Here is a 25,282-nt window from a genome sequence, read left to right on the forward strand (position 1 = left end):
CTTTCTCCCCTTTTGTCCACTTGCCTCTCCTCGTACGGTTTCCCTCTCCTTTCCCTCCATCCACAGCCTCCTCCCTCCTTTCAAGCCTCTCTCTCCCCTTTCCTCTCCTCTTCCTGCCTCACCTTTCTTTAGAATTTGAAACACGCCTTTCCTGCTTTTCCTGACTCGACTCTCCCTCTACGTTTGTTTTTACCTGCAGAAAACATGTACGTACACACACACACGCACAGACACGCACGCACAGGCACACACACACACGCATACACAGACTCATAGCGACGTCTGGTTTCTATCCTTCCTCCTCCTCTTCCTCCTCCTCCTCCTCCTTCTCCCTCCCTCAGACTCTTTCCTCCCTCTACCTTTTTTGAGCGTTTGGGCCCCCGAGGCACGAGACATCTGGCAGGTGAGTCCGGAAAGTGTGAGGGAAGAGTGCGTCGTGTGGCGAGTGCGTGGCCGGAGGAAGAGCTAGGTGCCAGGTCCATGAGATGAAGTGGTTATTCTTTGTAAATCTCTTTTTTTTTTTACTCTCTCTCTCTCTCTCTCTCTCTCTCTCTCTCTCTCTCTCTCTCTCTCTCTCTCTCTCTCTCTCTCTCTCTCTCTCTCTCTCTCTCTCTCTCTCTCTCTCTCTCTCTCGTGTATGTGTATTATTTAGCTGGATCGAGTGTTTAGTAATAAGCTCCATGATTGTCTGTTTTCTCCGAGGAACATTTCGTCTCACAAGCTCCATTCCAGGCCGTGTTTGCGTTTGCCGTTGTTGTGAGTCTTTTTCTGCCTTCATGCAACACAAACATAAACACTTCACAACAATGGCCGGAGCAACGATCGCTGTTAAAGGAAAGAAGAAGGAGGTGAAAAATCTGCCGGACGTGTATTGTCCGTCGTGGCTCAATCTTCTAGCACGTGAAATTCTGCCGTTGAAAAGCGATTCGTGGAATGTGGAGGATGCGTGTCCGTTTTCCGTCCTTCCTGGGAAGTGAAGGTTTTGCATCCCTATTTTTTTTCCCATTTTTTATTTACAGCAAAAAATGCTGAAGCCTAGCTCCTGAAAACTGAAAAGTACGACATCCAAATTCAAAATAAAAAAAAACGGTGCCTGTAACGTGTAGGTTAGTTATCTTCTTCACTTCGGGACTCGGCAATCAAACTATCATTCTTTCATTTTCTTTATATATTTGCTAGTGGATATGAATGTAAATTCGGGTACATACACCAAGCTGGGCGTTGCGTCGGTGGTCATTTCCGGTGAACCAGTGGGGAGTAAGAACTCATTACCTTGGGACACAGGGCAGGTGTGTGATTCGAGTAACCACAGTTTATCTCCCCCAGATTTCCCCAGGTACACATTTATCGACCAGACCGTAACAGCTTCGTGAGTGTTACGCCGACTGCTCATGCTGAGATTGAACCCGGGTCCGCAGATCTACACCACGAGGGTTGTTGCATTCATATTCCTTTATGCGGAGATCCGTGAATATAAATGTCACTTACCCATTCTCCTCCCTCCTCTTCTCAGTCTCCTTTATTCCAAGACACGTGGATGCCGCAAGACGCTCGCTGGAGTCATAACACGGAACAAATTTTTCTCTACGGCCGCCACAGTGGACCCGGCAGTGGAGGTGGCAGATAAAGACGCCCATTGATCTCTCTCACGGAACTCAGGACCCTTGAGGGACGAAGGTGATGGGAACTTTTACCCCTCGAGGCACACAAAGCCGCAGGGTCGAGAGACTTGAGAAAGGTCAGAAAAGGGACAGGGAACTACCGAAATGCACTCTGGTCCGTGGGTCTTTTGCTTCCTCTTCTCTTCTTTTCCTTTCTTCTCTTTTACTTCCTCTTCTTTTTCCAGCATCCCTCTTCCTCTCATCCCCGAAACTCAACTTTGTGAATGAATCTACCCACTGTCTTTTCTTTATTTCTTCTTTCTCCTTCCTCCTCTCTCCTCTTCCTCCTCTTTCGCGTTTTCCCTCTTTGTCCTTCGTCTAACACTCGAAATGTAGCCTTATCAACACGTCCAACATCTACTTCTCTTCCTCTTTGTCGATTTCCTCCTTTCTCCTTTCTCCTCTCTCCTCTCCTTCCTCCTCTCTCCTCTCCTTCCTCCTCTCTCCTCTCCTTCCTCTTCCTTTTTTTCACTTAGCTCTTCATCTAGCACTCGAAATATAGCTTTGTAAACAGCTCCAACATCTACTTCCCTTCCTCTTCGTTCCTCCTCTTTCTTTCTCTTCTTTCCCCTCTTCCCTCTTCCTCTCTCCTCCTCCTCTTCATGTCCTCACGCGACCCGTCACCCCGAGAGCTCCTGTCCACGACGGGAAAAAGGAGAGGCCAGTTTCCCGCCCAGACTTTTATGCTGCAGAAAATTTCATTGTGCGTACTCGTCGTCGTTGTCCTCATCGTCGTCGTCGCTGTTGTTGCTTTTACCTTTTTTTTGTGGCTTTATTATTTGAGTGCTTCGTCCCAAATCATGGAAGTCTTACGAGAGCGCTTTTTCCTCCGTCTCATTGTGTGTGTGTGTGTGTGTGTGTGTGTGTGTGTGTGCGTGTGCGTGTGCGTGGTTGCGTGCGTGGGTGAGTGAATGAGGGAAATAAGCTGGAAACTTTGCCTCGTTGAAGAATCGTCTGCCACTGAGTCGTTCTCGTACGCGTGTCGAGAGAGAGAGAGAGAGAGAGAGAGAGAGAGAGAGAGAGAGAGAGAGAGAGAGAGAGAGAGAGAGAACTGGAGGGCAGCCAAGAGAAGAAACTGAAGGATGGGGGATCAGGAGGAGGAGGAGCAGGCAAGTTTTTCTTCTGCAGGGGAAGGTGGCGAAGTCTTGTGTGTGTCATCCTTGTTTCCTCCTCCTCCTCCTCCTCCTCCTCCTTCTCCTTATGTTGTTAGTCCTTTTATTCTTCTGTCTACCTGTTTATCTCTCATTTTCTACACCTTTCATTTATCTTTTCCTGGACACGATGCACTTTTTATCCAGATTTTCATTCCTTAACTTACTTTCTACTACGTTCTTTTTCCATTACTTTGTTTTATTATTGTTTTTTATTCATCATTATTCATTATTTATTTTATTTTGCTTTATTACTTATTTTGTTTTGTTATTTATTCAGTTTTATCTATTATTATTTATTTTTATTGTCTATAGATTCGTAGAGTGTATTCTCCTCTGGGACACTAAATCTTGTACCGGTTTTTTTCCTCGACCTTGGGACACGGAAGGTAAAAGTTGACGTAAATTGTCAGGATCAAGCTCGGGTTTCGCCGCGTGTTGGGGTGCTTTTTGCTCCCTTCCCAACAGGTAAAGCTGAGCGAGGTATCGGCTTCCGTTCAGGTAATTTTTCCATCATTTCTTTGCCGGGGTTCATGTTCTCTCTGTGTCAGTTTTTCGCCACCTTGTTTTTTACATCATTTTCTCTGGTGATTTTTCTTGTTTTTGTTTGTTTTTGCGTGTTTCTATTGTCTCTGTGTCTTTGTCTGTCTGTCCATGTCTGTGTCAGTCATATTTCTCTCTCTCTCTCTCTCTCTCTCTCTCTCTCTCTCTCTCTCTCTCTCTCTCTCTCTCTCTCTCTCTCTCTCTCTCTCTCTCTCTCTCTCTCTCTCTCTCTCTCTCTCTCTCTCTCTCTCTCTCTCTCTCTCTCTCTCTCTCTCTCGCACACTCACGCACACACGCAGATGTTTTGAGAGCCTTTCCCCCCCCCTCCTTCATTTGTGTGTGTGTGTGTGTGTGTGTGTGTGTTGGCTCAGGCCCCGCAGCCACTAGACTCTCTCCGGTAAAAAGCTTCCCCGTGCTGGCGTCGGGTAGCTCCTCCGTCTGCCCTCACTTCACCTGCTTCTTTCCATCCTGCCCACACACAACCTGACGTCACGCTTGCTCTTTATTTTCCTCCGTTCTGCACACATTTGGTTAGCGTGCACATCTGTTTCCTTGCCTGCCTGCCTGCCTCAGTATATATCTACCCCCTCCCCCTTTCTCCTACCTTCAAACTACATTACAACCTTTCCACTTACATACCTACCTACCTTCAATATCTATCAGTACCTATCTACCTATCTGCCTGTCTACCTACCCACTACATATCTGGTATCTACCTGCCCATCTCTCTACCTACTTACCTTCCAGTCTACCTATATAATCAATACGCACTTACTCTTCTTCCTATCTACCTATCTACCTTGCAGATACTTTATCAATCTATATACCCTTCTACAAACGTACATGGATGGAAATACTCAGGAAAAAGGGTTGATAAAGAGACAAAAAGCAAAGAGAGGAGCAATCATATAAAGAAAACTGTATTATCAACTCGAAACTTCCCCTTTCACAACTGAATCCATTGCACTCTCCTTTTCTTGAGACACTTACTCGTGTACACAACCTGGCACGTATATCCAGCCTGCTACATGCTCCGTTGTCTCCGCAGGGGCACAGACACCGGTAAAACGTATACGAGGAATAATAACTTGGGTGCAACGGCAGACCCTCGCATCCGGGAGACATATTTGCATCTTGATTGATATTTACCTGCGTGCTTGCCTCACTGAGTCTCGGGCGTGTGGTATGTGTGGGGGGGAAGGGGGAGAGGGGGGGAGCGTGTGTGTGTAGGAACGTGTGTGTGTTGGAACGTGTGTGTGTGTGTGTGTGTGTGTGTGTGTGTGTGTGTGTGTGTGTGTGTGTGTGTGTGTGTGTGTGTGTGTTTATGTGTGTGTGTGTGTGTGTGTGTGTGTGTGTGTGTGTGTGTGTGTGTGTGTGTGTGTGTGTGTGTGTGTGTGTGTGTGTGTGTGTGTGTGTGTGTGGTTTTTTGTGTGTGTTTTAATTATTCAAATACATTCATGATGCTCCTCCGTCACACACACACACACACACACACACACACACACACACACACACACACACACACACACACACACACACACACACACACACACACACACACACACACACACACACACACACACACACACACACACACACACACACACACACACACACACACACACCTCGTCACAAATGCTCAGTGCTCAAGTTTTATTTTCCTAACACATACAAGTTATTGCTGTAGTTACTCTCTCTGCTTCCGTTTTCTTTTCCGTCTCCCATATTTATTTATCACACCTTTTATTTAATTCTTAACTGTGCTGCAGATTTCTTGTTCCTTCATTCATCTTAATTATGCTGGATTCTTTAGGAAAGCCCTGTCAATATATACCTAATGCAAATACTAATTGTTTCTATAATAAGTTCCCCATCAGCTTACTCATCCACCCTTTATCTCCCGTCTCTTTTCTTCATCTTTCCTCTTTTGCCATCTCTTGTCTCTTTGTTTGGCTGGCTTTTCCTCTCCTTTCCACCCCTCCCCTGCAGATTATCATCCTCGGGTAGGGGAGGGGGGAGATGGAAGGAAAGCAGTTATTCAGACGAGCGTTATTATCACTGATACTCTTGTTTTAATATAACTAATATTTTAGAAATACTATGATCATTATTACCGCCCGCAAAGGAATTTTGCGGAAGGTATTGTTTTCATCTCTGTAATTTTTTTGTCTGTAACGCGATAACCTTTGAACCATTACAGCTAGGATATTGAAACTTCATAAGTGGACAAATAATGGGCCCACACAGGACAAGCTCGATTTTCAAGGTCAAAGGTCAAGGTCGCCGAGGTCAAAAAAATAAAATTGCCCGAGTTTTGAGAAGTGAAGCAGGGCAGGACCTCGCCCAAGACTTAATTTCATGTTTTCACATTTTGAGCACTCCGACCAGAGGGTGTTGGCAGCGGGCGGTTTGCACTCGTTAGAGTGTCCAATGACTAGTTATTATTATTATTATTATTATTATTATTATTATTATTATTATTATTATTATTATTATTATTATTATTATTATTATTATTATTATTATTATTATTATTATTAATATTATTATTATTATGATCTGTCGTAAGTATCTAGTATAATCTTTATTTCTATAATTATCATTGCTTTTCCTAACTTTTTCTTTCGATTTGAATGGATTTGACCAACATCAAAATGGACATGTGTTTGATGGATTAATGTACCTTAAGTTTTCATACCAGTGTTTTTTTTTCCTCCATATTACATTCTCCGGGTTAGCGTACATACTTAGCAAAGAAATAACCCTAACATAGGAAAAAAGGACAATAGGCCGTTTTTAATCTAAAAAGATTTATTTGATTTAGACTACAGAGAAAGCGTGCGTCAGGGGGGATCCAATACCCGATAGCCAATATCCTGACTGAGACAAAAGGTCTATGTAAAAACCGAGGCCTATATGTACATTGTTCTGGTATTAGGGCGCCGGGCGGGAAGACTCACAACAACGACGGAAAGATGGGAGAGAGAGAGAGAGAGAGAGAGAGAGAGAGAGAGAGAGAGAGAGAAACAGACAGACGGAAAGATAGACAGAGAAATAGACATAGACAGAGACAGAAAGAAAAGTGAGCGATTTTATATATTCATTTATTGGCGACTTTCCATCATCGGGGCAGAAGGTCACGCGGGGCTCGAAGAGGACTAATAAAAAGAAACAATAAAAGCCCGACACAGATACGTGACAAAAGGAAAACAATATCAACTTTTATTGTTTTAAACAGAAGCGTCACACATACACACACACCGCCGGGGAACGGAAATAAATGAAATACGTTCATGGGATTTTATTTATCTATTACGTATATTTGATTGCGATAGTAAGGGATAATAATGACATACGTAATAATGATAATTGTGATAAAAGAAGAAGGAAAAGGAGGAGGAGGGGAAGGAGAAAAAGAGGGAGGAAAAGAAAAGAAGAAGAAGAAGAAGAAGAAAAAGAAGAGAATGGAGAAGAAGAAGAAGAAGAAGAAGAAGAAGAAGAAGAAGAAGAAGAAGAAGAGGAAGAAGAAACTGAAAATAAAAGAAAAAAAGAAAAAAAAGGAAAAAGATAAGAAGAATGAATAAACAGGAAAAATAAAACCGAAGAAATGTAGTAAAAAGAATGCGGAATTAAACGATAACAACAGCGGCAACTATAATAATAATAATAATAATAATAATAATAATAATAATAATAATAATAATAATAATAATAATAATAAAAATAACAATGATAATAATAATGACAATAATGATATGACACAAAATTACAATCATTCTGTCCGCTGTTTGGAAAGAACGACAAGACGACAGTGTGAAATAAAAAGCTCTTTCGATATCATTTTTGCCACTTTGATTATAATTGATGACGTGAAATGACCGTGTTATTGCGAAGCTTTAATTCCCTTTAGCATAATGAATTTCTTGGACGTGTAATCGTTCGTTTTTCATTCTGGTATCCTTGTTCTCCTTCCTCTTTGTAGCTTCGTGCTTATTGGTTGATTTATTTCTCACGTGTCTCCGATGTTGGTATTTGTTGCAAGGTGAATTTTTCCATGGTGGCAATATTTGTGACCTCAGCGTTGCCACCTTTTATTGTTTTCCTCAGCCCAAGTTTTCCTTTTCCTCCGTTATCTGTGTGTTTATCTTACTCTTCTCTTGTGTATCTCCTCACAAACTTTTCCGTAATTCCTTCCTATATTCGCGCTTTCTTGATTTCCTTTCGTCTCTTCCTTCCTCTCTCCTTTTTGTTTTGTTTTCCTCTATTTGATTTTCTCTTCTTTAGTTTCCTGCATTTGTTTTCTTCTTCATATTTCCTTCTTACATTCGTTAATATTCTCCTTCATACCTGCCTTCTTTCTTTCCTTACTTTCTTCTTTCCTTCATTCAATTACTTCTTTCCTTCTTTCATTCAGTCCTTCATTCTTCCTTTTATATACCTTTTTGTTTGTCTTGGCCCTCCTTATTTTCTTCTGCCTCCTCCTCCGCCGTCTAATCCTCATTCTCCTCCTCCTCCTTCTCGTCCTCGTCCTCCTCCTCTACATGGTCTGCTTCATCCACGCGCCACATTCTTGTTGCTTCTCATCCCCTTCCACTGTTCCCTCCTCGGCCTCCTCCTCCCCTTCCAGCTCGCCTCGCTAAGCTCCTCCTTCTCCCCCTCCTTCAGGCGATAATACATGTGGTGAAAGACAGGGATATTTTTAGCTGCTTTTAAGAGTGTTTCTACATCATGGCCCAAGGCACCAAGCTCCCTCCTTTCTCCCGCGCCAGGAAATATATAATGATGAAGAGTCTGTGCTTACACGGGTCGGAAGCACCAGTGTATCATGAACTTTTGGGTAACATTCACTTCAGTTTTCTAAGGTTGTGTGGACTAAAGATTCATTCATCAGGACACCTCTCCTTGCCGAAATTGACCCCTCTTTCGGCCACCTCTTTGGATTCTTTTTAGGAGCAACGAGTAGCGGGCTTTTTTTTATTATTGTTTCCTTTTTTGTGCCCTTGAGCTGTCTCCTTTGCTGTAAAAAAAAAAAAAAATTGCTGAAACTTGTCTCCATGGTTCTTTTAGTCTGAATAATATTTCTTTTGATCAATAAATTAGAGAAGACCGGGTCGAGATTTTACAACACAAGAAAAAGGAACCCCCATGGTCCGTTGAATACTAACAGTAACATTCATTTTAAAAAGAAAAACTAAAACGTCAAAGCGACAACTGGAGTACCCTGGGGAAGGCCTAGTCCAGCACTGAACTGTTAATTAATAGCTGCTGTCTGATGATGATGATAATGGTAATATAGATGATGATGATGATGATGATGATGATGATGGTGTGTGTGTGTGTGTGTGTGTGTGTGTGTGTGTTTGCATTTTTTTTTTGTGTGTGTAAGAATGTAAATGAGGGTTTATCTTAAGTAGGAACGCAAGTACGCTGCATTTTTAGTATGAGTCGTAAAGTATACGCATTATTGTACAACATTATCCTGGCTATTGTTGTTGCCTTTGTTGTTCTTCTTTTCTTTCTCTCCTCCTTCAAGCCTTGGGCCCACGCTTCCCGCCTCGTCTCCTTCATCATTTATTGTTTCGATATATTTCTCTTCCTCTCACTCTTCCCAGCATTCCTGTCTCTTGTTTTATTTTATTTTTAACGCGATTTTTACTCTCTCTCTCTCTCTCTCTCTCTCTCTCTCTCTCTCTCTCTCTCTCTCTCTCTCTCTCTCTCTCTCTCTCTCTCTCTCTCTCTCTCTCTCCTATTACCTGTACATCATCAAGTTATCTCTCCACTTCAGAAGCTAATTTACATGCTACATGTCGGAGAAGCTTCAGGTGTGGCCGCCCAGGTAACTCACTTGAGATGATGCCCTTCTTGCACCACCTGATATTAAACAGAAGAAAAAAACATCATAAACTACTAGCAATATAATATTTAACTTTACTCTAAGTCTTAATAACGTCCATTTTAGCTGCTATGTTTGTATATAATTTCGGGAAAAGTTGAAAGTGTCAAGTTTTATAATCCGTTGTTTTAAGAGGATCTTCGGCGAAATTCGTTAAGACCTTCCTCCTTAAATCAACAAGGATAAAAGAGAGAAATGTATTACGAAAGAAAATCGAAAAACATCATTGTAATCAGTGCAACACGAGGTGCTAGACATAAGTAACCTTTGACCTTTTCATCAAGCATCTCTCCGACACATTTCTGAGTCACAAAGCTGGAGCAATATCATCACATTCATTTTAAAAACAGAGAGGAGCAAACTCGAAGCAAAGCAGTGAAATCGGACAAAGAGTACAAAGAGAAATCATCACAAATCTGCCGTAAAAGTGATGCTGGTCGTGGTAAAGAGAATATGAAAACACTGCAAAATGGAAAAAAAAAAAGGTAGGAAGGATTGAGGAGCAAAATATCACGACGACAGGCTGCAAACTGAAGGAAAGTGTATAAACGTATAAATGATTACACTTTTTGGATGGGAGGGCATTCGATATTCTTGTCACGGTTATATTTGAAATGTGTATACTCTCTCTCTCTCTCTCTCTCTCTCTCTCTCTCTCTCTCTCTCTCTCTCTCTCTCTCTCTCTCTCTCTCTCTCTCTCTCTCTCTCTCTCTCTCTCGCTCTCGGTCTCGGTCTCGGTCTCGCCCTCTCTTATTGTGTCCCATTTGTGTTATTGCTAACCGCCACACACACGTTCCCGGCAATGGCAAACACCGGGGCGCAGGAAACGGAGACGATGAGGAACACAATGAAATACCAAGTGAGGTGTTCCCCCCCCCTCCTCCACCCCCCCACCCCCCCACACACACACTCACACGCACACGCACGCAGAGAGCAAACATATGTGCAAACTCTAGTATGGATAAATTATGCCTCTTTTTCCTCTTTCCTCCTTAATGTATGTTTGTAAAGTTGGCTTCTTTGAAATTTATCGGTGCAATTTTAATGAAACTTATGATACAGTGCGTCTATTAATAAATACATAGCCATTTTAAGGGGACAATTTATAGGCTCGTGGAAGATGGATGATGCAAAACGGTGAAAAGTGTAAATCCGAAAGTTTTCTCAGCATCAAATATTTCTAAAAGTAAATATTCCGCTAGATTTACAACACAAACTAAAGTGTCCAGAGAAAAAACATTGCGCTATTCTTTAGAGCTATTTTTTCTCCTCCTTTTTCCGTGTAGGAATATCAAGTCTTCTCCCTTGGGCTCCCCGGAGACAATAAATTAATACGAGCGGAGTGAATAAATCTCCTCCCCTTCCTCGCATCGACACCTTGTAATCTGGCTGGCCGGGGGAAGGCCGAGGGACGAGGCTCCTGGCGTACCATTTCTCAAGACGTGCCCGGAGTACCTGACCGTGTGTACCTATGGCCCAGGTGGTTGCCGGCCTTGGTGCCTGTAGTGATAAATAAAACTAGATAGATAAGTAAATAGACTGATAGATAAATAGATGGGAAGAGATTCACATGGATAGATAGATAGATAGATACATAGGTAGATAGATAGATAGTCAGATAGAGAGAGAAAGGGAGATAGATGGGTAGATAGACGTATGGATAAGTGGATGGATAGAAGGATTGGATAGATAACGGTTAGATAAGTAGATAGACAGATAGATAGAAAGGGAGATAATTTATTGACCGCAGCACATATAATTTTTAAGGAGTAAAAACGCAACAAAAAAAATTGTTCCACCTCAATTCTCGTTGCTAATATAACAGGCGAGTATTTGCGCAACAATAACTCACTGATCAAACGGCGTAATTCATTCCGAGTAAAATAATATATTGCCCAGACTATTATAGAAGTAAATAGAACAAAACACACACACACACACACACACACACACACACACACACACACACACACACACACACACACACACACACACACACACACACACACACAACCCCTTTGAGTTATTATAACATATTCATGAACCCACAAAATTGTACTTCAGTAGGAATCGGTCACTGTTTTGGGTTGTATGAGGACTTATGAAAATGACAGCTTTATTTCCACTTCTCTATAAGTAAAATAAGGACACTAATATACATACGTGGTTCAGAAGGGATTAAAGTCTACTCTTCATATAGAAAAATCCGCCCATCGACTCGAATATTTCACGGTTTGGATTAGCGGCACGACCTTCATGAAAGACGCTAACCACTGTCTCTCATCCTGTCCTCACCACACCAGCTGCAGCTGCGAGGACGTCTCTGTCATGAGGATGTTGACCGCTCCTCAGCTCAAGGATTCTTGGCTCTAGATTCACGACATCACCTTGGGACGCGCGAACTATGGCCCCTCGTCCGGTGCTCCCCATGCTTCCCACGTATTCCTTAATAACGCTATCATTTTCCTCACTTTCTCCCCTTAAGACCCGCAGACACAAACACGCGCGACCTCCACACTGGTTCTGGGAGCGCACAGCCTTGTTCCCTTCGCCGCATCCTCCGGCCCGGCCTGTTACGACCCTTGCTCTTCCCATGAACTCTGCAAAACATTATATTCATTTCCAGCCGAGCCAAGAGAGTAAAAATTAATATATGTACGTAATAGGATTCATGAGCATGATTAAATTGTCTTTGCTTTTCGTAAATTCGGAAACATAAAAGTATTAATAAATGAATGGAGAGACTAATAGAAAAAGCATACATACACACCAGTGACCATGCAGCTTTTATGAAGTAGCAATATCTTTTCTACAATAAGTTTAATAAATGAACGATATCCGTGTTACAATTTTCGCATTTTCTTACAAATTTCGTGAAAATATAACTTAGGGGGCTGCTGGAATTCTGTAATACGTATGAAAGAAAACTGTGTACGACGAAAATAAATTTTGGAAAACATTAAAAACCTTGTAGTAAGTGGAGCAGGTAACGCTGTTTATCCCGCGTCTGGAAGGAAGGAGGAAAAACCCCGAGAATTGATAGTTCACTTAGTCTAGGCAACGATGCTTCGGGGCGAGGCTAAAACGTGTTAAATACTGCGTCGAGGAAGGCGGCGGGAAAGACGATGTGCTGCTGCTGGTTGAGTGGTGGCGGTGCTTGTGGTGGTGGTTGAGTGTGGTAGTGATGATGGTATGGTGTAAGGATTATAGCTTGGTTGTGGTGATGATTGTGATGGTGGTGTCGAAGGTGAGTTTGGTGGTAGTGGTGGAAATAGTTTTGATAGTGGTTGAGAGGTAGTGGTGGTAGTGGTCGTGTTGGTGTTTGTGGTGGTGGTTGGAATGGTCGGGTGCAGTTGTGGCAATGACTTAGCTGAGCACTATTACCAGTTTCCCCCTCAACACCAATACTGATTTTTAATATCACCACCACCACCACCACCACCACCACTACTTGAAACCACCCTGCCGTCGCCAAGGTCCCCTCTAACACCACCACTATCACCGCCGCCACCATCGTCAACACCATTACCATCAACTTCACCTCCGCCATCACCACCACTATTGCCACCACCACCACCACCACCAAGGACACATGCGCCTTTCTTCCCCACCTAACGCAACACCAACGCTACACCAACAATCGTTACCTCCGTACCTCTGTGTTTGACCAGGTGCGCCATTCGGGGTGAGGGAGGTGAGGAGGAGGGAGGTCAGGGAGAGAAGAGAAAGAGGGAGAGGGGAGAGAGAGCATACCAATTTTTTTCCCCTCACGCTGCCTCCTTCCGCTCTTTTACTTGTGTTCCTTCCCCTCTCCTCTTTCCTTTCGCTATCTCCTTTTCCGTTTTCACCTCCTCCTGCCTAGTCTTGCCTGCTTTTTTATCGTTTCCAATTCCTGGTTCTTGTTCTCTTCTGGTTTCCCTGTTTTCCCTCTTTTATTCTCGTCCTCCATTTGGCCGGCTCATCCTCCCTCCCTTCCTTCCTTCCCCTCATGCAGTAATCTCTAAAACTTTAACATGAGCATCTGCATTTAATATTTACCACACTCATTATTACGGGATGTACACAGAGAAGCGGGAGATGAAAATGATGTTGCCCCTGATTTTTACACAAACATTTTTCTTTCCCTCTTTCAGAAACTCGTGTAACTGCGGAGCCCCGTCCCTCCCCCTCGTCTGGTGGAGGTAAAAGATCCGGAGGCACGAAGGTAAATATAAAGGTGACCGGATGGAAACACTCAAAAGGGAAGCGTGTGGCCGAGTGGGTTTAGGCTCAGAACTTGGTCAGGGGTGAAAAGGGCGTTAAAGGGGCCTCGAAAACCCTTCCTCCCCAAAAGCTGTCTTCCTTTTATGCGCCTTTGCCTTCAAATTGACCCGTAGCTTGCAGAGTTTTTGCTTGTTTGTGTTCGTATTGTTTTCTGCGTCGGAGTTTTCGCAGGTTTTCTCAGTATCGATGTTGCCGGATTATTTTTTCGAGGTATGGAAGGTGGGTGCATGTCTGTTAGTTGGTAGTGACTCGGGTCGGGGAAGTAACAGATGGCAGTTCCAGGTATCAATACAACACCTGTTAAGTACGTGACCATTTGGAAAGACTTATGTCGACGGAATCATGTTAAGTTAAGGGGATGAAAAGATAATAAACTGAATAATTGAAGTTTATAACTTCTTTGTGTGTGGTTCAATAATTATTATATGCAGTTGAACACACATTACATAACATTTATCTTTGTTTGTGCCTGATTAAATCATGCATGCACTTCAAGTTAATATAATGCTAGTGCACAATTCATCGTTTCAAGCACTCTGCGAGCCAATAATCTGTGTGGAGGGAAAAATAAGGTTGAATCACCCAAGCTAAAGAAATGTTTTCTGTAAACGCATAGCCAATGTATTATGCATCAACACTTACTCCTTAGAGTGAGGAGATAAATATTTTGATATCTTAAGTTAGTCGCACAATCCAATATTCACTTTACAAATTTATAATATTCAACCAAGAAAGGCTTGAATATATTTTGCTAAAGTAACACCCTCATAAATACTTCACGAACTGGTATAACAATGTGCCTCGCTCGTGCGTGTGTGTTCCCATTGACATGGCGCAGCTCTTGGTTCAGCTTCGTGGTATCGCTCGGTTGGCATCGAGTGTAAGTCATTGACTGGACGCACAACGGCCGCCACCACTTGTTTCTCCTCCTCGTGACGACTACTCTTCAGAGACAATGCACAGACTAGTTTTTGCGGAGTTTTTTTTTTTTTTTTTTTACTTCAACGTTCCGAATACTTCTTTCTAAATCCCAATTGTTAACATTTTCCCCTTCGACCACAAACAATTTTCCAAAAATTTCAGTCAAGCCAAATTACATAGAAACTATATATATATATATATATATATATATATATATATATATATATATATATATATATATATATATATATATATATATATATATATATATATATATATATATATATATATATATATATATATACATATATACATATATATATATATATATATATATATATATATATATATGTATATATGTATATATATATATATATATATCAGTTTAATATTCCTCTTTAACTTAAGGCAAAATGTTATCTCTCCCATAGATTTACATGTTAATTAATTTGAAATGCACTTTTTTTTGCGTTCATCAAAGTTTCAGTTCAGCGCATAAAAAAACAAAATATTTCACCCTGCCATGCATAAAGATCATATTTTTTTAGTTCTTCAGCACTCGTCCGTGACTTGTTGCGTCAGTTTTCACATTTACTCTGTCATTATGCTGGAAAAAAGCTGGTAAATCCTTTGCAGGTCACATCCCACATCGCTGACACCAGAAAAGAATAAAAGCGTGCAGGCTGCTATCGTCCACTTCCGGATCTTTACCCGATAATGGTTAGCAGGTTGACAATAATTCGAGAGGCAAAAAACTGAAACGAACACTACGCTGGGGAAGAACGATAAAAAGAGTAAAACTGCGATCATGATTCTTTGGCTGCGAGGGTCGTGGAATTTCCCTTCAAAGTTGCAAATATTGGCGGAGAGTTCAATCACAAGAATTTCCCTTTCCACATCGAAGAGGAATTCTGAAACCATAAATAAAAATAGAAGCGAGGCATAATTGACTGATGCAGGTAATACCACATTTATCCCCTCAGCGCGAGAGAGGATCAGGTTCCCCATATATAACTGTACCCACGCCTCTTCAGCCCTCTTAAATGATAAACGTCCAGAGCATAAGTAAGACCCGCGGAAAGTATATGTCCGCGCAGATGCCTCGGATGGAATTCTCGTAAATCCCAAAGCGCCGATATATTATTTCCCCGATTAATTTGGAATGGAAATAAGTTCGCGGGCAGAAGAGCGACCTGAATCACTTCTTCCCAGGGACGTGCTTGGGTGAGAACGTCGGTTGCTTTTGTGTTAGATGTGTCTGTGTGTGTTTGTGGCTGTATGTTTGTGTGTGTAGGGGGGGGGGGGTGTATGTGTGTGTTTGTGTGTGTGCGTCTGTATATCTGTCTGTCTGTTTGTTTGTGTAAGTCTGCGTGTCTGTGTGTGATGCGTTATGTGAGAGGGAGAGACGCTTGGGATGAAACAGACAGGAAAGTTAATTACGAATCGGTGGCAAAACAAATGCGTTTCCGAGGAATACATGCACTGAATACGCAAACACTGGAATACATTTGAGATTAAAAACACTATACTCGATTTTGTGTTCGGCATGAAAAACTGTCGGTCGTGTGGTGCGTTGGTATGAGGGGCCGGACTTGTGTGGCTTGTGAGGTCAGGTCTTCCCTAGCACTTCAGAGGCTCCTTCGATTATGGCACGCGGGGAACGGACAATCCATCGCACTTCCTTCGTCGAGGGCGTTGCCGTTGTCATCATTCTCTGGTCCCCGGGTACTTAAAATCATCCTCCTCCCTCCCCGCCGAGTGATGAAATTTCTGCCATTTTCTAATTTCAAAGCCGAGCCATTGAGGGGAGAAATTTCATAAATCTCCCAGACGTCAGAGGTGTTAACAGGTTCTGTCGATCTCAGAATTAACCCAATACGAGCCGAGACCAGAGCAGAGGTTCCCGAGGTGCTCCTGTGTGTGGTGCCGCGCCCCAGGGCTCTGCTACTTCCTCCCAGCCCCCCCACCTCTTCCCTTCCCTCCTTTCCCCCCTCTTTTTCCATCCGGGACCCCGAGCCTCTCCATTTGTCTATACTCTCTCCTTGCTCAAACAAAGCTCCGCTTCCCGTCCCTTCTGTCTTCCTGCTGTCTTTCCCCCTTCTTCCTCTTTTCCTGTTATCTTTCCCCCTCCTTCCTCTCTTCCTGCTTTTTTCAACTGGGCTTCACATGCATTTTAGACGCAGACTTTCCCCCTTCCTCCCTTATTTCCCTGCCTGTCTGCTCGTCTGCATTCTCTCTCTCTCTCTCTCTCTCTCTCTCTCTCTCTCTCTCTCTCTCTCTCTCTCTCTCTCTCTCTCTCTCTCTCTCTCTCTCTCTCTCTCTCTCTCTCTCTCTCTCTCTCTCTCTCTCTCTCTCGCTGAAAACACACTGCTTCTTTATCTTTCTTCCTGCTTTTCTGCCTTCCGGCCAGAGCTTCAACTTTACTCCCTCCCGCTTTCCCGGCTTAGACTTGACATTCTCTCCCTCTTACACTTCAATATAAACCTCTTCCGCCTCTTTGACTCCATCTCTAACCTTCTCTGTCTTTCCCTGTCTCACAAACACGGAACTAAGCTCAGCTCTTTCTTCTCTATCTCCTCTTTCTCTTTTTCACTTCCTTCTATCGTTTTCACCGATACTACAACCTCTCCCGATCTCCTTTCCTTAGGACGGCCCTTTTCTCCTCCCTCGCTCCCTCTCTTCCTCCTTTCCCAGACCCATTAAGAGGAGGTACCGACGCCCTGAGGGATGGTACCATTAGCCCAGAAGACCTATCTCCTGGGGGGCCGTAACTGCACCTTATTAATCCAAGTCGTGGTGTTCCCGCGGCCCCAGAGGCGAGGTGACCGAAGACAAAAGGCGAAACAGTAGAGCTCGCTGCGCTTAATTACTGAGCGCCGAGGTGTCTGATGGCGGCATGTGGGCTCAGGGAGTGTTCCGCGCGATCCTTGTTTTTTGGGTCAGTGAGATTGGAATCGGTGTCTTTTCCGTAGGGTGACAGTTTTTCTTTTTCCTGCTACCCTGTGCCTGCTTACCTTATGAAGTTAGGTTGGCTTTAGTGTTATTATCTTTTGTGATATTAATTGGTGGTTTCAACTCAGAGTTGTTTAATAAATATCAGAATTATTTTTGGTTTATTATGATTGGTCTTCCTTTAAGTATAGTGTGGTTTAGATTTTGTTTAGCGGAAACTAATCGAACTTCGTTTGATTTTGCTGAGGGAGAGTCTGAGCTGGTGTCGGGGTTTAACACCGAATACGGAGCTGGGGGGGTTTGCTTTAATTTTTATAGCCGAGCACGCAAGAATTTTATTGATGAGAGTACTGTTCGTGATTTTTTTTTTAGGTAGAAGACCATTTAGAGTAATATATTATTTAAAAAGGGTGATAGTGGGTTTCGGCTTTGTTTGGGTGCGAGAGACACTACCCCGACTACGGTATGATAAATTGATGTATTTAGCTTGGAAAAGTTATCTTCCTGTATCATTGATGCCCGATTGTTTTAAGAGTTATTGATGGGTTATTTACTTCATCTAAAAGATAAATTAATCGGAGAGAAGGAAGAGCAATAAAAATTTAAATAAAAGCGGGAATGGATGTTCAAATTACTTCAATAGGTTGTTTTTTTTAGTATATATCGGTTAATAAGAGAATTGGAAAATAATGTCGCTATTATATAACCAACCAATGTAACGATTAGCACAATTACTAGTATAATATGATCGTGAAAGAAAATTAACTGTTCTACAAGAGGAGAAGCTCTGTCTTGAAAATTTAAGTATGCTCATGTTGATTCTAAAAGGAGAATTTTCTTCCTTATAGGAGCTTAAATCCTACACATCTATCTTCCATTTTAGAAGTTAGTAATCAAGGGAATTTCTATATATTAATGATCTGCAGGGGGACAAGCGTGCTTTCACTCAATCGAAGATGGTAAAAAAGGAGAAAAAATAACAGGACGGTTAGATACAAATGTTTCTCTGACAATTAATAGGAATCCTAATTCAGCTACAAAAGAAATCATAGAACCTAGCGAGGATACAATATTTCAAGTTGCATAAGCGTCTGGGTAGTCCGAGTATCGTCGGGGTATTTCATTTAATCCTAGGAAATGCTGTGGAAAGAATGTTAGTTTTACTCCGATGAAAGTTACTAGGAAATGAATTTTCAATCATTTGGGGTTAAAGGATAATCCTTTTATTAAAGAAAATCAGTGGGCGACTCCAGCAAAAATTCCGAATACAGCTTCTTTGGAAAGGACATAATGGAAATGGGAAACAACATAATATGTATCATGGAGAATAATATCAATTGAGGAGCTAGCTAGAATTTCCCCTGTTAATCCTCCGATTGTAAATAAGAAAATAAAGCATAGCGCTCATAAAAGGGGTGGAGAGTAATTTATTTGTGTTCCATGAAGAGTTCTTATTCATCTAAAGATTTTAATTCCTGTAGGAATGGAAATAATTATTGTAGCAGAGGTAAAACAAGCACGAGTATCAACGTCTATACCAACTGTAAGTATATGCTGGGCTCAGACTACAAATCCTAAAATTCCAATAGCTAGTATGGCATAAATTATGCCTAAAGTACCAAAAAATACTTTCCTCAAGGAAGAACATAACCTAAGAATGCAGTGGCTATAATTATAAACAAAATTACCACTCCCACTATTCAGGCATGGAGATTTATATAGTATCTAAAATAAATACCTCGCCCGATATGTAGGTAGAGACAATTTAAAAAAAGAAGCCCCATTAGCATGAAGAGTTCGTAGTATTCATCTGTAATTAACGTCTCGACAGATGTGAGCTACTCTAGAAAAAGCTAGGTCTACATGAGCAGAGTAATGCATAGCTAAAAATAATCCTGTAGCAATTTGAATTACTAAACAAAGATCAAGTAAAGAACCGAAGTTTCAAAACGTAGAAATATTGCTTGGTAAGGGTATATCTACTAGGGCACCATTGGCAATTTTAAATAAAGGGTGAGATTTACGTCGTTGTGTTGTCATTATAAAAGAAGACGTAGAGATCCTTTAAATAAGTTGATAATTTTAACGAGAACAATTAATATAAGTAGGAGATAAGAGACAATAAAGATAGTGAAGATTATAGAGGGAATATTATAAATTCAATTGATAGATAATATATTGAGTGGAAATGTAATATTTTAATGAGGAGGGAGGAAGAGATGACGAGTTTGGAGAAATAAAAAGGGGATCTAATAAAAGGAAAAGGAAAATAAGTGAAAAGGTTACTATTAGAGAAAGAAAGAAAGTGGTTCAAGAAAAAGAAAATGATTCGTTTGAGGCTAAAGAACCAATATAGATAAATAAAACGAATATTCCTCCCAGAAAAAACCTAAAAATAAAATATAAGAGAATCAGAATGAGAAGTTAGAAACTTATACTGTAACTGAAGTTTGTACTATTTAAGTAAATAGTATAAGACCTGTTGCTAAGGGGAGGGGGGGGGGTGGAGCTGTATAAAAAAGAAGGAAAAAAGGTAGTAAAGGAATTGTTAATATAAAAATAATAGAGAAGAAAAAATTCTCTTTAGCTTTAGGAAAATTTTCCATTTAAGGATTTAACTACCAATGTTTTAGTTTTTTTATATTAACTATTAAAACTAATGATAAATTTTAGATTTTTGAGTGTCTACCTTTTTTTTTTACCTACCTGTATGCCTTCCTTCCTGTATGTCTGCCTTCCTGCTTGTTTCTACCTGTACATATATCTCTATATATCTATATATATATATATTTATATATATATATATATATATATATATATATATATATATATATATATATATATATATATATATATATATATATATATATAGTTGATCCAGTTTCTAAGACAAATATTTCATTGGTAGAAAATTTACAGAAAAAAGAGCCTAATAAATCAAAGGAGGTTGTATATAGTTGATCCAGTTACTAAGAAAAATATTTCAGCGGTTAAGAAATTTACAGAACAACCCTAATAAATAAAGTGACATACATACTATTCCTGTATATTTTTCTTTCCTTTTCTTTTCGTTTTACTCGTGTATTACATTATATATATATATATATATATATATATATATATATATATATATATATATATATATATATATATATATATATATATATATATATATATATATATATATATATATATATATATATATATATATATATATATATATATATATATATATATATATATATATATATATATATATATATATATATATATATATATATATATATATATATATATATATATATATTAACTTTTTATTTATTTGTCTTTTCTTCTGTAAATTTCTCTAACGCTGTAATATCTCTTAGCAACTGAACAACTATCTTAACGCTATCCTTCTTCAACTTCATTTTATTTATTAGGATTTATATATATATATATATATATATATATATATATATATATATATATATATATATATACATATATATATATATATATATATATATATATAAATAGATATATATATATATATATATATATATATATATATATACGCTATCCTCTTCCTTAAGCCTCATTTTATTTATTAGGCTTTTTATTCTGTAAATTTCACTAGCGCTGCAATATTTTTCTTAGCAACTTATAACTATATACAACCTCCTTTTATTTATTATACTATCTAAAACGCTATTCTCTTCTTTCAACCTCCGTTTATTTATTAGGCTTCTTCCGTAAATTTCTCTACCGCTGAAATATTTTTTTTAGGAACTGGATAAACTATATACAACCTACTTTTATTTATTAGGATTTTTTCTTCTACAAATTTCTCTAACGCTGTAATATTTTTCTTAGCAACTGATAAACTATCTAAACACTCTCCTCTTCCTTAGACCTCCTTTTTTTTATTTGGCTTCCTCTGTAAGTTTCTCTACCTCACAAATATTTTTCTTAGCCACTGGACCAATTATATATATATATATATATATATATATATATATATATATATATATATATATATATATATATATATATATATATATATATATATATATATATATATATATATATATATTTCAGCGGTAGAAAATTTACAGAAAAAAAGCCTAATAAATAAAAGGACGTTGTATATAGTTGACCCAGTTGCTAAGAAAAATATTTCAGCGGTTAAGAAATTTACAGAAGAACCCTAATAAATAAAGTGAGGTACATACTATTCCTGTATATTTTTCTTTTCTTTCCTTTTCGTCTTCGTTTTATTCGTGTTTTCCTTTTAAAAGACAGTTAAGAAAAAACATATCGGACGGTTTTGGTGTTGAGGACGTTTATAATTCTTGGCCGGACTAAAGAAAAAAACAAAAATAAATATTCGTTATACTTGATTACATTACGTACGGTGAATTAAAATGATATATATATATATATATATATATATATATATATATATATATATATATATATATATATATATATATATATATATATATATATATATATATATATATATATATATATATATATATATATATATATATATATATATATATATATATATATATATATATATATATATATATATATATATATATATATATATATATATATATATATATATATATATATATATATATATATATTTTTATTTATTCTTTTTTTTCAAATTTTTCTAACGCTGTAATATTCCTCTTATTATATTTATTAGATTCTTTATATAAATATATATATATATATATATATATATAGATATATATATATATATATATATATATATATATATATATATATATATATATATATATATATATATATATATATATATATATATATATATATATATATATATATATATATATATATATATATATATATATATCATAAAGAAATTTACAGAACAACCCTATTAAATAAAGTGACATACATACTATTCCTGTATATTTTTCTTTTCTTTCCTTATCGTCTTCGTTTTACTCGTGTATTCTTCTTAAAAGACAGTTAAGAAAAAACATATCGGACGGTTTTGGTGTTGAGGACGTTTATAATTCTTGGCCGGACTAAAGAAAAAACAAAAATAAATCTTCGTTTTACTGGATTACATTATATATATATATATATATATATATATATATATATATATATATATATATATATATATATATATATATATATATATATATATATATATATATATATATATATATATATATATATATATATATATATATATATATATATATAATATATATATATATATATATATATATATATATATATATATATATATATATATAATATATATATATATATATATTATATATATATTCTTCTATATATATTTTCTCTTTATTTCATTCTTCTTTATTTATTTTCTTCTGAGCAAGTGGATTATATATATATATATATATATATATATATATATATATATATATATATATATATATATATATATATATATATATATATATATATATATATATATATATATATATATATATATATATATATATATATATATATATATATATATATATATAACTATATACAACTTCCTTTTATTTATTATTTTATCTAAAACGATATTCTCTTCTTTCAACCTCCGTTTATTTATTAGGCTTCTTCCGTAAATTTCTCTACCGCTGAAATATTTTTTTTAGGAACTGGATAAACTATATACAACCTACTTTTATTTATTAGGATTTTTTCTTCTACAAATTTCTCTAACGCTGTAATATTTTTCTTAGCAACTGATAAACTATCTAAACACTCTCCTCTTCTTTAGACCTCTTTTTTTTTTATTTGGCTTCCTCTGTAAGTTTCTCTACCTCAAATATTTTTCTTAGCCACTGGACCAATTATATATATATATATATATATATATATATATATATATATATATATATATATATATATATATATATATATATATATATATATATATATATATGATGAAAATTTACAGAAAAAAGCCTAATAAATAAAGGAGGTTATATATAGTTGACCCAGTTGCTAAGAAAAATATTTCAGTTAAGAATTTACAGAACCTAATAAATAAAGTGAGGTTCATACTATTCTGTATATTTTTCTTTTCTTTCCTTTTCGTCTTCGTTTTATTCGTGTTTTCCTTTTAAAAGACAGTTAAGAAAAACATATCGGACAGTTTTTGGTGTTGAGGTTTATAATTCTTATCCGGACTAAAGAAAAAACAAAATAAATATTCGTTATACTTGATTACATTACGTACGGTGAATTAAGTGATATATATATATATATATATATATATATATATATATATATATATATATATATATATATATATATATATATATATATATATATATATATATATATATATATATATATATATATATATATATATATATATATATATATATATATATATATATATATATATATATATATATATATATATATATATATATATATATATATATATATATATATATATATATATATTATAACGCTATTCTCTTCTTTCTTTTATTTATTAGGATTTTCTTCTGTAAATTTCTCTAACGCTGTAATATTTTCTTAGCAACTGATAAACTATATATATATATATATATATATATATATATATATATATATATATATATATATATATATATATATATATATATATATATATATATATATATATATATATATATATATATATATATATATATATATATATATATATATATATATATATATATATATATATATATATATCTTCTGTAAATTTCTCTAACGCTGTAATATCTCTCTTAGCAACTGAACAACTATCTTTAAGCTAATTTCTTCTTTCAACCTCATTTTATTTATTAGGAATCTTCTGTAAATTTCTTTACCTGAAATAATGTTCTTATACTTATATATATATATATATATATATATATATATATATATATATATATATATATATATATATATATATATATATATATATATATATATATATATATATATATATATATATATATATATATATATATATATATATATATATATATATATATATATATATATATATATATATATATATATATATATATATATATATATATATATATATATATATATATATATATATATATATATATATATATATATATATATATATATATATATATATATATATATATATATATATATATATATATATATATATACGCTATCCTCTTCCTTCACCCTCATTTTATCTATTAGGCTTTTTATTCTGTAAATTTCTCTAGCGCTGTAATATTTTTCTTAGCAACTGATAACTATATACAACCTCCTTTTATTTATTATACTATCTAAAACGCTATTCTCTTCTTTCAACCTCCGTTTATTTATTAGGCTTCTTCCGTAAGTTTCTCTACCGCTGAAATATTTTTTTTAGCAATTGGATAAACTATATACAACCTACTTTTATTTATTAGGATTTTTTCTTCTACAAATTTCTCTAACGCTGTAATATTTATCTTAGCAACTGATAAACTATCTAAACACCGTCCTCTTCCTTAAACCTTTTATTTATTTGGCTTCCTCTGTAATTTTTTCTACCTCACAAATATTTTTCTTAGCCACTGGACCAATTTATATATATATATATATATATATATATATATATATATATATATATATATATATATATATATATATATATATATATATATATATATATAGAAAATTTACAGAAAAAAAAGCCTAATAAATAAAAGGAGGTTGTATATAGTTGACCCAGTTGCTAAGAAAAATATTTCAGCGGTTAAGAAATTTACAGAAGAACCCTAATAAATAAAGTGAGGTTCATACTATTCCTGTATATTTTTCTTTTCTTTCCTTTTCGTCTTCGTTTTATTCGTGTTTTCCTTTTAAAAGACACTTAAGAAAAAACATATCGGACGGTTTTGGTG

At 36.6% G+C, this 25,282-nt stretch overlaps 1 pseudogene; it reads right to left on the reverse strand.

Annotated features, from left to right (window-relative positions):
• Positions 1–18,263: 18,263 nt before the first annotated feature.
• Positions 18,264–25,282, reverse strand: part of LOC126981395 (cytochrome c oxidase subunit 1-like) — a 97,547-nt pseudogene continuing 90,528 nt past the window's right edge.

Source organism: Eriocheir sinensis, chromosome 48 (genome assembly GCF_024679095.1).
Source record: "Eriocheir sinensis breed Jianghai 21 chromosome 48, ASM2467909v1, whole genome shotgun sequence".
Taxonomy (NCBI): domain Eukaryota; kingdom Metazoa; phylum Arthropoda; class Malacostraca; order Decapoda; family Varunidae; genus Eriocheir; species Eriocheir sinensis.